The sequence below is a fragment of the Macrobrachium nipponense genome, chromosome 21 (assembly GCF_015104395.2).
Source record: "Macrobrachium nipponense isolate FS-2020 chromosome 21, ASM1510439v2, whole genome shotgun sequence".
NCBI lineage: Eukaryota > Metazoa > Arthropoda > Malacostraca > Decapoda > Palaemonidae > Macrobrachium > Macrobrachium nipponense.
Genome location: NC_087212.1, coordinates 40,554,768 through 40,569,284, shown reverse-complemented (window position 1 = coordinate 40,569,284; position 14,517 = coordinate 40,554,768). Strand labels below are relative to the sequence as shown.

Here is a 14,517-nt window from a genome sequence, read left to right as displayed (position 1 = left end):
TTAATGCCACCTAGACCTTTGACCTAGACGACCGAAAATACTGTAGTACCACATTTCAACAGATTGGGCACATTGACATTCCATAACTAGAATCAGAAACCTAAAGAGCTGTTTAAGATAATTTTTGCAAATATAAGAAAAATACCTTCACATAATGTCTTGCAAGTCCCACGCAGTTGCATTCCGTAACACACTTCTCCACATTCAATCGACCTTGATGAAATGGTTAGGGTTTCTCAAAAGTGTCTCCATTGTGGCTCAGTGGAAAATCCAAGGATCATGTAGCGAATGCTGGTTCACTGTCTGTTCAATGACATCACTCACTGATTTATTTTCTCTGGTAATTTTTAGAGCTATCATAAAATGGAATTGGTTTCCTTATGAATGTGTATAAGCTCATGAGGAGGTAAATTTATATTGAAAATGCATTTAAGGGTCATTTGAAATGAAATTTATACTGAAAATGCATTTAACGGCCTTTGGAATGAAATTCAAAACATGTAAATAGATTTGAAAAAGTTTTAAATTCAAAGTAGCCCAAATGAACGAGGTCCTACACTTATATGGTAGATCCACTTACTTCTTTCTGTGATTCAGATGAACTGAAATTGAAAACTAAAATTTTCCATACCGTAAGGGCTAGTCAATTGTCAACATCACAATGAAAATCAATGGGAGCTTTAAAATCTCATTAACTTTTAACATTTATGTAGTACCTTATAACTTGAAAAACATTAATGCGGGTAACAAAGACCCTACTACCCACATATATACGCTTCAGTATCATCTACTTATTTTGGGGTAACAGTTTAGATCTGCTCTACATATCTGAGATCAAAAATCATTCCAGCTGTACTTCGATGCTAACTGATCTGGAGGTAAAGAAAGAAGTAACGAAACGGTCCAAAACCTTTATTTATAACAAACACTTCAACATTATAAGATCATTCAGGACAAGCAAATTAATGGAAGTTTGGAGAATAAGGCGGTCTTTGCTCTCACGTTACTCTGAAATGTATTATTTCATACCTAATGCACGAACCTGAGCTTTCTACATGCTTACTTGGATTTCATGTCTAGGAGCAGTTAGGAAACAGATTTCCAATTAAAAACTATCACCAGAAAAATAATAATAATAAAGCATATTACTCTATAATAACCCTATATGATTTTAGTATATCAGTAAGTGTTCAACTTTACGCCATACTTTAGACATACCCAAACTCACAGGAAATTGACATAATATCATCAGTTACAACACTGGAGGCAGAGAGTACATTGGATAACAAAGGTATGACTTGTTATAAGGCAGTAGTTTTATTTTTATAAGACATACTACGTCGTAGTGCTTTTGTAGTTCTTATACAATACATGTTAATGCACTTGCAGGATTCAAGTATATAAGTTTCACATTATACAAAGTTCAACTTTCTTTCATAGTAAAAAAAAAAAATTCCATTATTACAGCTTTGTGTGTGTAAAACTATACTGCAACAACTACAGTAAAACACTAGAAAAGCCAACAACCATTGATTTGTTCTTAAAATCATTTGAACTTCATAAGCCAAAAGGAAAAAAAATGTATTGTGCATCAAGATGTTATCAAGAGAATTTCTTTGGTTCCGAAGACCTCAAGTTGAGCTTCCCGATGTTGATCTTCTGATTGGAGAGCTGCCTCGAGTTTGTTATGACTTTTCGTCGGGTGAAGCTCTTGACTGTGAACCACACGACGCTTTCGCAAACGCATGTCAAGACCGCATCCTGTAGGAGAGGAAAGGTTTTCACAAATACAGAACGGCTACGTATTCTATGCACAGATGCCTTGGGAGAAATCTGACAAACTTTCCAAAAGCATTGCTTACCTCTGACAACGGTAGGTAGTTTTCACAATACTACCACTGACGAGAGTTCGTGAAATTTAGATTTACAACGGCTTCTGTACAGAAGTCCCAGTTGGAAATTCAGACATGTCTTTCAGGAAAAAAAAAAAAAATACCTTTAAAAAGATTTTTATCATCAGATAAATGAAAAAATTTTTCGTTGGTCACTGATTCAGTAATCTTTGGCTATATCATCAAATTTCAACGCAAATGCCTTAAGCACTACAAACAACCATACCAAACAACGGGAAAATGTCAAAACGATGATAATAAATCTTAATAGATACTAATTATTTGTTTTAAAAAGATCTCAAACTAGAGATATTTTTTTCGGAGAAAAAAATCTGCTAATAGAAGACCCACATCTATACACTATATCTTGATTATTCCACCCTCACTCACATACTGATTGGCTGGTTTAGATTAATGCGGTCTATGCCAGCACCACTCCTACCCCAAAGGTGGCTCAAAGTGGGGTGAGGTAAAAACAATAACTCATCTGGTTTGGCCCTCTTGACACATACCAACCAATTGGGAAGAAATTAGTTTTAAGGTTTTCCAAATACGGGTTAAATGTGGGTCAAGTTCATCCCAGTACTTTTATGTTGTGTAGGAGACAATGGATATTTGGACTTATGAACATAATTTTTTCTAGATTCTAATATGGAATTGATAAATTTTTTATCAATACAGAATTTTCTCGTGTAATTTCTGATTAATACCATACCTATCAGCGCAGCAAATTAAACCTAGTTGCTTATACATTTTCAAATCGGTATATCAACTTTCGCCAAAGAGAGTTTTCACTAAAGTTCTATGAGTTCCCAACATATAGTGACTCACTGTATCGTCAAAATACATTTATTAATGGAAAAACTGACTCTCGAAAGTAATTTGTCTCATCTTTGCTAGCCATCGTACACATACAGTAACTTGCAAAACTGTGTAGAACTGTACTACATAGCAGTGTTGCCAACTGTAGGGTAATTGCCCTACGCGTAGGGTAATCTGGGCAAAATCAAGTGTAAGGTAATTGTAACAAGGTAGGTTTAGATCAATATGCTTATTAGTATTCATGATATTTCATATAAACATAATCTAAAGACTTATTTATTATCATAACCGCAGAATGTTGGGTCATTTTCAGTTATGTAGGGTAATTTCTCGTCCCCTGTAGGGGGCTTAGGGTTAGAGGGGTTGGCATCACTGCTACGTAGTACATGTTACCATAGCAAAGAAAAATAACAAAGTAAAATAATACTGATACAGTCATTCTAGTAATTTTCAGATCTACAAGAGCTTACTGCTAGACACAGGGATACACATTAAGAGACAACTGAAAAGCTAAACACATGCAAGCAAAAATGCCAAAACAGATGGATGAAGAAAAAGCTAAAAATAACCTGCACTAATATCTCCGTGGCTCTCGGTTCTAGGTCAGCTCTTACCCGGGGCAGTATGGGGTAGCAAGTACATGACCTCACCGGTGTACCCAGCCGCAACTGCCATGCCATCGCCACTCCTGCAATAGAAAGCATCTGCTAGTGGGGTATGTCAGAAATAAGTAGGGTAATTAAAAATCTATTTAAGACTACAAGGAAGGAAAAATAACCATGCAGAGTCGAAAAGAGTAAAGTTATGTCAATTTATTATTTCTCAAATATAAATGCTATTATTTATATTTGTATAGCATTCAGTTTTAAACGGCTATACTTCCAAAGTATTTTCTGAATATTTTTTTTACACATTTGGTTCATAAAGCATGTATGTAAGACGATACCTTGAAATCATATATTATATATATATATATATATATATATATATATATACTATATATATATATATATATATATATATATATATATATATATATATCTAAATCCAAACAATTTGAAAAGCGACTGATTTTTTCAGGCAGTTTGTGAATTGCCTGGTTCACCCAGTCAGTTTATAAATCAGCTAAAAATCGCAGACAATTTTACAAAGTGACTAAAATTTTGATAGATTTCTAATAGGATTTGTGACCCGTAGCAGATCATTTCAGTCAATATGCCAAGAAAATCTATCAAAATTTTAGTCACTGTAAATTGTCTGCGATTTTTAGCTGATGTTTATAAACTGACTGGGTGAACCAGGCAATTCACAAAAACTGCCTGAAAAAATCAGTCAATTTTCAAATTGTTTGGATTTAGATATTGACTGTAACACACACACACACACACACCACACACACACACACACACACACACATATATATATATATATATATATATATAATATATATTATATATATAGATATATATATATATGTATATATATATATATATATATATATATATATATATAATATATATATATATATATATATATATATATATATATATATATCTATATATATATATATATATATATATAAATATATATATATATATATATATATATATCTATATAGAGAGAGAGAGAGAGAGAGAGAGGAGAGAGAGAGAGAGAGCTATATATATATATATATATATATATATATATAGATATATATATATATATTAGAGAGAGAGAGAGGCGATGAGAAGAGACGAGAGAGAGCGAGAGAGAGAAGAAAAACTCACCCGAATCTTTTTCAACAGTTCCAACTAAATGGTCATTGGCCATGCTGAACCCTCTTGAAAGTTTTCTGAGTTACATATTCTCACTTAGCTGCGCCAAAGTTTACTATAGGTTCTTTGCCCTTGGTTACGACTGGGGACGAAGACAATATATGTAATCCCAAAAACCCGCCAAGAAAAACTGAACATCCTTAATTTTGGTGTATCTTCCTACAGATACAAGTAATCGCAAACTTCCAACTCGGCACAGCAAAATGCAAATCTGGACCAAACTTCACGTAAACAAGATTTTTGAATAAGGCTTCGTTAAGCAACTCATCTGCATTCATCCCAGGAGGATTTGCACGAGAAAATGGAGGAAATCAAAGGCGATCAATATAAAAGCGGAGGCTGAGCGTCTCGCAAAATAATATTTTAGTTGCAAGAGGTGAAGGTTACGTAACTCTCTGGAGTCTTGGATACTCTTGCTTTCATGAAAAAAGATACACCTCTAATCATCTTTCTGAGGCATTAATTTTTTTCCAGTTGCATTTACGTCTACGGACTGCATGGTCATTTTGTTTAGTTATCTAATTCAGAGGACCTATGAGTAAACAATTACGAACGACTGATTTTATACATAATCAAATCAAATACCTCCCACAAGGATATTGCCATAAACAACTCAAGCTATGGAAAGTCAATTTTGGTTTTGTTTAAAGATATCCATTCACCGATTAATAGCCAAATGACAACCTAAATACGCATCTGTCTTCTGAAACCTCGTACAGAAGAATGAATGTGACCACCATCATTTATCATTATTACTTTTAAGTCAAGGAAACGGTATAGCTGTTTGAAAATCTCACAGAAAAGAATGTATGCAAAAGTCACGAAAAATATTCGTCAGAATCAATAAAACGAAGGATACATTTTATTTTTACATGTTTACTGAGTTATGGAGATGGCATATAGAATGAATAAGTAACGATATAGAATGTTACTTGTTTTGAGGCGTTGGGATGTTCATAATAAGATAACCAAAATCAAAAGAGGCAAAAATAGTATTCGGGGATTACGATCAAGCATCCACATTTTTCATGATACAGTATGAAGGATACACTGAGGAGACTCTTTACCTAAATTAAAACTCCGTTGTTCAGTTGCATCTTTCAAGCTATATATGAAGTTGGGATCTAGGATGAAGGCATTTATACAAGTGTAAGACGATTCTGTTCAGAAAACAAAACGTTACGATATGGAAAACCAGAAAACTCCAAATAATTATGAAATCATAGAAAAATCAGTTTGAGCAGATTAATGGGAAATTGGTCCTATCCTAACTGTGAAAAAGTCCTTGTTCACAAAATCACGCACATGAAAACTACGTACGACGCTTCGCAATATTGAATGAGCGGCATCTTTTAATCTTTTCTCGTCCATATTTTCCATCATGGTGAAACCTGATCCTGCAGTCACAGCCGATCTACTTATCCAAAAGGTCTTTGTTTTCCATAACGGAACCTTCCACACTTATGTAAATGTAGTATTATTACGCAGATTCTGATACTCTTCACTGGTTTCTATTCTAGAAAGAGATTGAATCAATATGCATGCACACGAATTGACGAGAGAGAGAGAGAGAGAGAGAGAGAGAGAGAGAGAGAGAGAGAGAGAGAGAGAGAGCAGACTTTCCCTATCTTACCATTAAATAACTTCAAATAAAGATTCTTTGGTGAGAGGGTAAGTTACACATGGCTACAAGACTGAGGAAGGTTCAGAATTGACCTTCAAAAAATGAAGGCTCACTTTTCTCGTTAGATCCCACAAAGACCTTCATCTTTTCCCCTGGAGATATTGATGTGGGTGGGTCGAGGATAATCGAAAATTGGGAGTAGCTGCTTGCTACCACCGCCACCGAGAGAGAGAGAGAGAGAGAGAGAGAGAGAGAGAGAGAGAGAGAGAGAGAGAGAGAGAGAGAGAGAGAGGAATCTGTCCTACTATACAACACAACATGTATTTTTATTTGCTACAGAGCCTTACTCACAAATTTGGAAACTACATTTACAATTATTGCTGTAGAATATCTATCCATTTGATTAAGCTGAACACATTAAAGCCCAGTTTTTGAAAAAAAGCAAAAATAAACCAGTTTGACACCTTCCATAGTATTTATTAGAACTCCGCATAAAAGATTCGAAATGTTTGACAGAACTATACCTTATGGTATACACAAGGCTATGTGGCTAATTTCAAACATGACTTCCAATGTTCACGACGCTGAGAACTTTCCTCACCATGACCTCTCTCACCTGAGCCCCAAGTGTTCAGTTTCTGAGGCTGAGTTGAGTATCAACGCTCAGAACTTTTTCTGACAAAGAACTTTCAATCCACATGAACATGAAAAGTATAATTTAAGCCTAGAAGGATTTAAAGCAAAACTGGTGTAAAACTTTCAGGAATCCGTTTCAATGAAGAAAATAAATATTCCGATAAATGGAATGGAATATAGAATTTCGACCAAAGGCGCTGAGGAGGAAATTGCGAACAGAACACACAGTTATTTCAGGCGTAACAGGAGGAAAATCTCCCAATTAATAGGAGAGGCTAGAGGGTAAGAAAGGAAGTAAATTACTATGGACGGAGGTTCAATAAAAACGAGTGAAAGGGGCCTGCAGCCAGGGGGCCGAAGAGACGCTACAAAGAACCTTAAGTAATGCCTACTGTGCATCGATTGATGTGTCCTGACGGCACCACGGCCCTACGAGGGTATTCCGATAAACAAGCAAATCTTGTTTGCAAAATCTAATAACAACAGTTAGGCGCCTTAAGTCCATAAAATCACAATAGTGTCTGACCATGAGTGAAGTCAAGCTTCTGCAAATTTTATGATATCCAATTATCCGGCACACGCACTGGGCTTGCTTGCAAACCACACAATACTCTTCAAAATCTTTGAAATCGATAAGTTTTTACTCTAGTTGTAAGCAATGGTCGTGGAGCGGAATTTGTGAGGAACATCTGCTCCGTGGAAGTAAAAATAGACTGTGTGGAGGCGTTGTTTAGATAATAAGAACGATAAGACAGTCTTTCTTTATCGATATAATGCCTTTGCCTGTCATTTACACAAGTCACGTGACCAAACCTTCGTTTGCTTTAGCACTATACTGCTACCTCTAAATTCTAAAGACAAATAGCACCACGCTCACATCAAGTGTCTCGTACACTCAATAATGGATAAATACTGAAAGGAAGTCGCGCCTAACTGCTTTTATCTACAGTTTAAAGGCAAAAATAACTAATCTCTTTAAAATCGTCAGTTTTGGTGATGTGGGTACACACATGGGAGCCGAACATTGTATGTGTAAATGAGTTACGCATATACGGTTACAAGGTGTCAAAATGTTGAGGGCGAACCGTAACCACGTTAAGCACGTAACTTCATTGCAGTCCACTGCGATCATCAGTCTGCCCGGGTTGTTTACCGACGATGGCCACCATGAAAGTAGCAGCTGCCCCGTATATTTATACACATTATTTAACGAAGATGAAGCGAAATAAAAGAAGATGGTGGCAATCAAGGTTATATACTAGAAAGGTAGAATACAGTGGTCGGGAATTACTCGCTGACATGAGATTCCAAGAAGTTACTGGCCACAGTAAAGGCTTTTCTTCGTAATAACTAATAAATTGAAGGACCCCTTCCTCACTCCAATCAGCCATGGTAGACTTTATACTATCGACTGACCAAAACAAGGGACTCTACTATGGACGGCCTTGTTCACAGTCGGTGTTAACAAGTTCAGTAGCCTCTGTTGATACGCGTGCAATAGAGGTCCCGTCCACACATTGCGTAACGTGTAAAGAAACCTTCCTTTGATTCGGGGCCCAAAAACCGACAAATGCCGGGACGGAGGGCGAACGGAGCCTCGAACCTCGCGGGTTCGGGGGTCGGGTTCGAGGAACCGTCCACACTTACGTTTTTGTTACAAGAATCGGTTACAATACAAAGTTCTGTTCGCATGTGTATACGCACCTTTATAAGACTGCGAGCGTGTGCCGTCAATAAATACGGGAAGAAATGAAACCGTTGTCCAATAATACATGCAAAATTCCCTTAAGCAAGGTAAACTTAATGAGAGAGTACTGTATCGAAGCTCATTAAACATTATGAAAAACCAGTTACCTCTTTTTTTTTTTTTCCTGGTGTGTATAAGTTTTTCTATAAACTAACATTACTTACTTTCACGGTAACTACTATTATACTATTGGTACCTCAGTAAATGATTACAAAAATGTAAAAGTAATGCCCTCTAAATCCAGTTGTATTTATACTAGAAATAAAACCTTTGGCCGAAGTAACTATTTGACTTTTATGAAAAAGAAACTCGAGAAGAGAAGTGAGAAAAGTTAAAATAAAGGCTACTCTAGCAAATAAGAAGTATACTGACTAGTTTGGTCTGGTCATCAAAGATATGGTTGCCGAAACAGTCCGTTATATTCATCATGGTTGTTTTACAAAATCCTTTATTACTGAATATATATTATTTTTTTGCTGAAATATCTAAAAAGTGAAACAGTTTGAAGAATACTTTCATTATCTTGTCACGGCCTGTGCAATATACAAGGGGTATATCTCTGCGTAAGCAAAACGAACTTTATTATAATCAAAATGAAAAACTGAGTACCATTAAATCGAAATTTTTCAACGGAGGCTAATGTAGCCGAGATTCCCTCGTGTCTCTGGCGTATATGTTCTGAATAAAAAACTGCTTCCATTTAATTAAAGCCCCGAATATACCTGTATTTACACAAGGTCTGGAGGAGGCAAAAGACGACTTTTTGAAGGGCGAAGAGGGCGAGGGGGGAAGGGGTTGGAAATGTGGGGCCGCCCGAACCCTTGACCTCACGGCTTTTGATACGCTTTGTTCAAGGTAACGCAACTTAAAAACAAACGAAAACGTTGGTCTTCTGAAAAATGCGACTGTGTCAAGGACTCTCGTAAAAATAAGGTTGATTGACGACACAGGAATAACGAAATTGGGTATTGAAGTTGGAGGCTGAATGTGTGTTTGAAAATACTGGAACATTATAAGTGTTGGAGATTCTGATGCATTTGCAAAAAAATGTTTTAATATGGTCAATGTTGTCATCACGTTCTGTAAATGTTAAGAGATTGTGAGAAACACGAGCTTCGTTATATTTTATTTACCATAACTTCAGAATGTCAAACCAAACCGCCCATATAAGGGGGTTCTCTCCCTCAACAATTTGTAAACAAATGTAAGTTAACTAGTTGATAGCCCCATTACAACTACAGAAAAACAGTGTTCTCACTACCTGTAACACTATGCATGGATGTATGCAATTCATCGCCCAGATATCAAGAATGACAATATTAGACATAAATTCACCTAAAAATTGTAGTAAAAAACGATATTCTATTAACCAACCGCTTCCTCCTCTGTCCACAAGAATACGCATATCATGAGTCACACGGCATGATACCAACATACAGCCGCATACTCAATTGTTGACCCTAACCGCTGGATATCAATCAGTAACGAGATGAACCTATGCATCCAAATGAGATTTGTAGGCCTTGAGGGCGATTCAGATCTATGTATTCAATGAACACTGGTTCTACAGGCAATCGTGAATAATCCTTTATATGCTACTGACACATTTGCAGCTAACATATAAATTGAAAATCTGTTAATTTAGTATATAAAGGGTCCTTTAAAGTTAACTTGACAGTGGGAAAGTTACTTTTGAAATACAACGAGTCAAGTCACGTTATGCTACTGCCATAAGAACGTTAATATACCGATATAAGATTAAAATCAATATAAAGAAGCATCTTGTATAGTAATAATGTATGAATTTTCCACGCGTGTAGCGTTCATTTAGTTACAGTTAGCACTGCATATGAAGCTTCATAATAAATAGCTGGTCGATGGCTGGGTTCCATATTTTCATTTCTTACAATTTATACGTATATTCAGAATTAAACACCCTACTTGAAATATAACATATGCAACCAGCAAAGTAAGAAAGTTACAGACTTAAACCATTCAAGAAAGTATAGTTTTCACGAGAGAAAATAAATAAAGAAATAGAAAGGTAATCCCATTCAAACAGGGAAGCAGGGGCTCAGAATATTCACACAATTTAATGAACGTTTGAAAAAAAAGTCCTCACCCTTTTTCCGGCGCTTCGACCAACAGAGCAGGACCGATGGCTGACGGAGGCCTCTGGGGAGCCTGCAGACCTCGCTGAGGGCCACGCCCTCGCCACACGCTCACGCCGAGGTCGCAAGCGGGGTCGCCCAGGTGGACTCGCTTGATGGTGCAAACTGCCCCCGGACTCAGCTCTTCTCGCCGGCGAGCCCCTCGGCGGGCGCCTGCCGATGCACCGCCACTTCGGCGCATCGGAGAACCTGTGTCGTCAACGTCTTCGTCGTCGTCCTGTCAGGAGAGAATGATTATCATTTTCATTCAGAAGATTGAACCCTGTTTCATATGGAACTATCTCACCAAAGGGGCCACTGACTTGAAATTTAAGCTTCCAAGGAATATGGCACTCATTAGGAAGTAACAGGAGGAAAAGGTTTATACAGAAAGAAGAGATCACACTTATTAAAATGTATCAAAACAAAAGGCGAATAGCATTAGGTAGTAATTGATTGGATCTTCGCTTGAACTTCTGAAGTTCTAATTGCACGACATCCTCAGGGAGACTGTTCCACAGTCCAATGGTGTGAGGAATAAAGGACCTCTGGAACAGAGAAGTTCGACAGCGAGACACTTCTGCTTATTGAATATTTTCCCCTTTCTAACAACGATACAAAATTCTTGTGTACCTGTCACGTCGGAAATATTTAGGTAATCTTGCAACTGAATCGCTCTTGTATCGAGTACATCAAGCGTCTGCATTCAATTGTTGAATGTGTTGTGAAAGTAAAACGAGTACTTCACTATACGCAGACTACCTGATTAAGTAATATTTTTACTATTATTAACGCTCCCTTAAAAATACAAAATGCACAGCCACACCTCAAAAGGCTACCCATGTTAAGTTTCCCCGTCAGCATCATTCAATTTCGTGGATGGAGTAGTAGTAAATATTGCGCCTATGTTTGATGCCCCCTTCACATTCCTAATCAATAAATCATTTCAAAATGTATGCATCTGTGTGAACATGTGTAAGTTTTAGTATTAGTATGTATTTGTATTTAGATTCCCCTATGTCACTTATGCCAATTCTGTGGCTGTAGGAATGCCTTCAAATATTAGGAGAAATCAATTGTATTTGGAGGAAGCACAATCTTCCTGAAAAGTCGTTCTCTTTCCTTTTGTTGGTTAAGAATTGCCGCTGGTCATTCTGCGTTTCCAGCCACATTAATCATGAAATATGATCTCCTGAAAGAGTATGTCCGGTCGCTAACAGAACCAAGGAACAGTTAATACCGAATTAAATTTTACCATCAAACCAGTTCTGCTAAAAGTATTACGCCAAACAATGACAGTAACAGTAGATCATTCATGAAATCGCATTATTGGCATGAGAAGGTAATTGGTACTTCAAGTAATGCACATGGAGTACCATATCACAACAGTAAAGGCAAAAACTTCAAAAAGATATATGAAAAAATCATAGCTTTCCAGATGTAAACTATTGCAACCAACTGGGTATTTCTTAAATCGCTCGAGTGCTTAGAAATTGACATGCGCCATACAAAACTTTTTTTTTTTTTTTTTTTGGAAGTGCCTAAAATAGTTGATAATAATAAACAATAAGTCTTTGGCGTCTCACCGGGGGAGAGTCCAGAAGGGGCGTCAGTTTTCCCTCGTGGTGAAGACAGGCTTGGTCAAACCTCCTCTACTGGCGGGCTGAAGAAGTAACAGCGATCGACCACACACCTTCGTTCTGGAGAATACGTATATATATATTATATATATATATATATATATATATATATATATATATATATATATATATATATATATATATATATACATGTATAATAAAGGCATAAGTGGGAAAAAATATCAAAATAAAATATAGCTGATAAAAAGCCTAAATTGATACCGTACAGGAAACGCTTCTACGTAATCTGAAACCTGCGTGGTAAATAATAAATAATTTTTTCCTTTCGTCACAAGTAAAAGCATGCTCGAGGTGGGAAGGATCATTGCAAAAACACTGTTCGAGAGTAACAAGTGCAACAGAAAAAATCACTTTAGCTTTTCCCTACGCGCTATTTATAGAAACGCTGGGAAAAATAAAATAAACAAAAAATTCATCCAGCGTGAAATTACATTAAAATGAAAATCCCAAGGGTCTTGTAGACTAAATAACATTTCATTAAGATATCTCCAGGATAAATTACCGTAAATACAACTGTTGATTGCTGAGCCATATAGCGATTTTGTTACGACAGTGAAAATAGTGAAATACGCCTCTTTAGGAAAAATATAAAGATATACAACATTAGAAGACATAATGTGATAAACAGATGATAAAAACTTCAGGTAAAATTAGTTTATCATTATAAATGCTAGACTGGACTTGACTTCAAGTAATTTAACTCTTATTGACTTGAAGATTTCGATTGGTTTTCATACCTTAGGGCAATATGTCTGTTAATTATTAAAATAAACTTAGCACTAGTGTCTTAGTCTTCTTTCTTTTGAGGATGATTAAAAGCTTTGCTCTGACAATCGGCGTGAACAAGCATCAATAAAGAGGTATCAAGAGAGAAGTCAGAAAATAATAATAAAAGAGAAGAAAAACAAGGCGTGATGCGACCTCCAGCCTGCTCGGGACGTATGCAAGATTTTCCCTCAAGCATAAGTTGCAACATTATATTCCTAACTTTAACGTAAATTAAAACGTGCTAAAATCTATAGTCAAATAGAGCGTTGTTTCAGCAACGAAAATTAAAATATATACGCTATATTTTATCAGAAATCATTTTTCTCTACTGTTTTAACATGTAATTAGTTATTCTTTTTTTTACATTTTCACTCTAAAACTAAATCATAAATATCCTATCTTAGAATTCCTATATCTTTAACTCAACGCAAAACACCTTTTTCCGACCTTTTTAGGCTCTTCCATAGACCATTCATAATCGCCTCCTCATCCCCCCCCCCCCCCCCCCACCAACAAGACGAAGAAGAAGAAGAACAACAAAGTAGTTAGTAGGTTTACTCTCCAAGTAAGCGGGAAATGGATTTTTTTCTCCATACTTGTTGACTGAAGACGACATGCTCCCGTCGTGATGTGTCGGGGGAGGGAGCCTCTCCAGTAAGCTGGTGGTCGTAGGGGCTGCTGTTGACGGACGCTGGCTGGGGGCTTGACCAGGTACTTCGGGCTGTTCATGTTGTTGTTCGAGTCGTTCTTGCTGCTGCTGCTGTTGCTGCTGCTTCCGCTGCTGTACATGCTGAAGGGCCTTTGGTTTTCTCGACTGACCTGCAACAGAAACAACGAGGAAGTCTTGAGGGTTATGACTCTACAAAGCTGTGGAATATATATATGTAAATTACCAGGGGGTTTGACCTAGTAAAATGGCTTACCTGTGCATGGATCTCTTGGTATAAATGCCGTCTTTTCTGAAGAGGGAGACAGCAGTTTCTGAGATATAGGACTTACTTTCGATATTTTTCAGTTTTTATGGATCCTTTATCAGATGGAATTCTGTTGTAACAGAAACATTTTTACTATTCATATATATATATAAATATATATATATATATATATATATATATATATATATATATATATATATATATTCACAATTGGTGGAGAGGTAAAGGCATGTCTCAGCGTAGTACATAATTTATTGCCGACGTTTCACATCACTTCGATGCATTTTCAAGGCTGGGAATTGATAAAAATACAAACATTAATACTCGTCACTGATAAAACACGGTATATATTTAAAATTTAAAATTGAACACTAAAAAACATTTAAAATGTAAAAATTATTGTACAACAACACTAGGTTGGAGAGACAACCTACCAGAGTAAAAAATAGAAGGTGACTGAAGGAC

The 14,517-nt window shown here is 36.5% G+C and overlaps 1 long non-coding RNA gene and 1 pseudogene across 1 annotated transcript in view; both read right to left on the bottom strand.

Annotated features, from left to right (window-relative positions):
* Positions 1-902: 902 nt before the first annotated feature.
* Positions 903-12,881, bottom strand: LOC135197461 (uncharacterized; annotated as a pseudogene).
* A 906-nt stretch (positions 12,882-13,787) lies between these two features.
* LOC135197952 (uncharacterized) overlaps positions 13,788-14,517 on the bottom strand; it is a 367,912-nt gene continuing 367,182 nt past the window's right edge. Inside the window, exon 4 of the long non-coding RNA XR_010310700.1 lies at positions 13,788-13,936. This is a non-coding gene — a long non-coding RNA (uncharacterized LOC135197952). The remainder of the gene's footprint in view (positions 13,937-14,517) is intronic.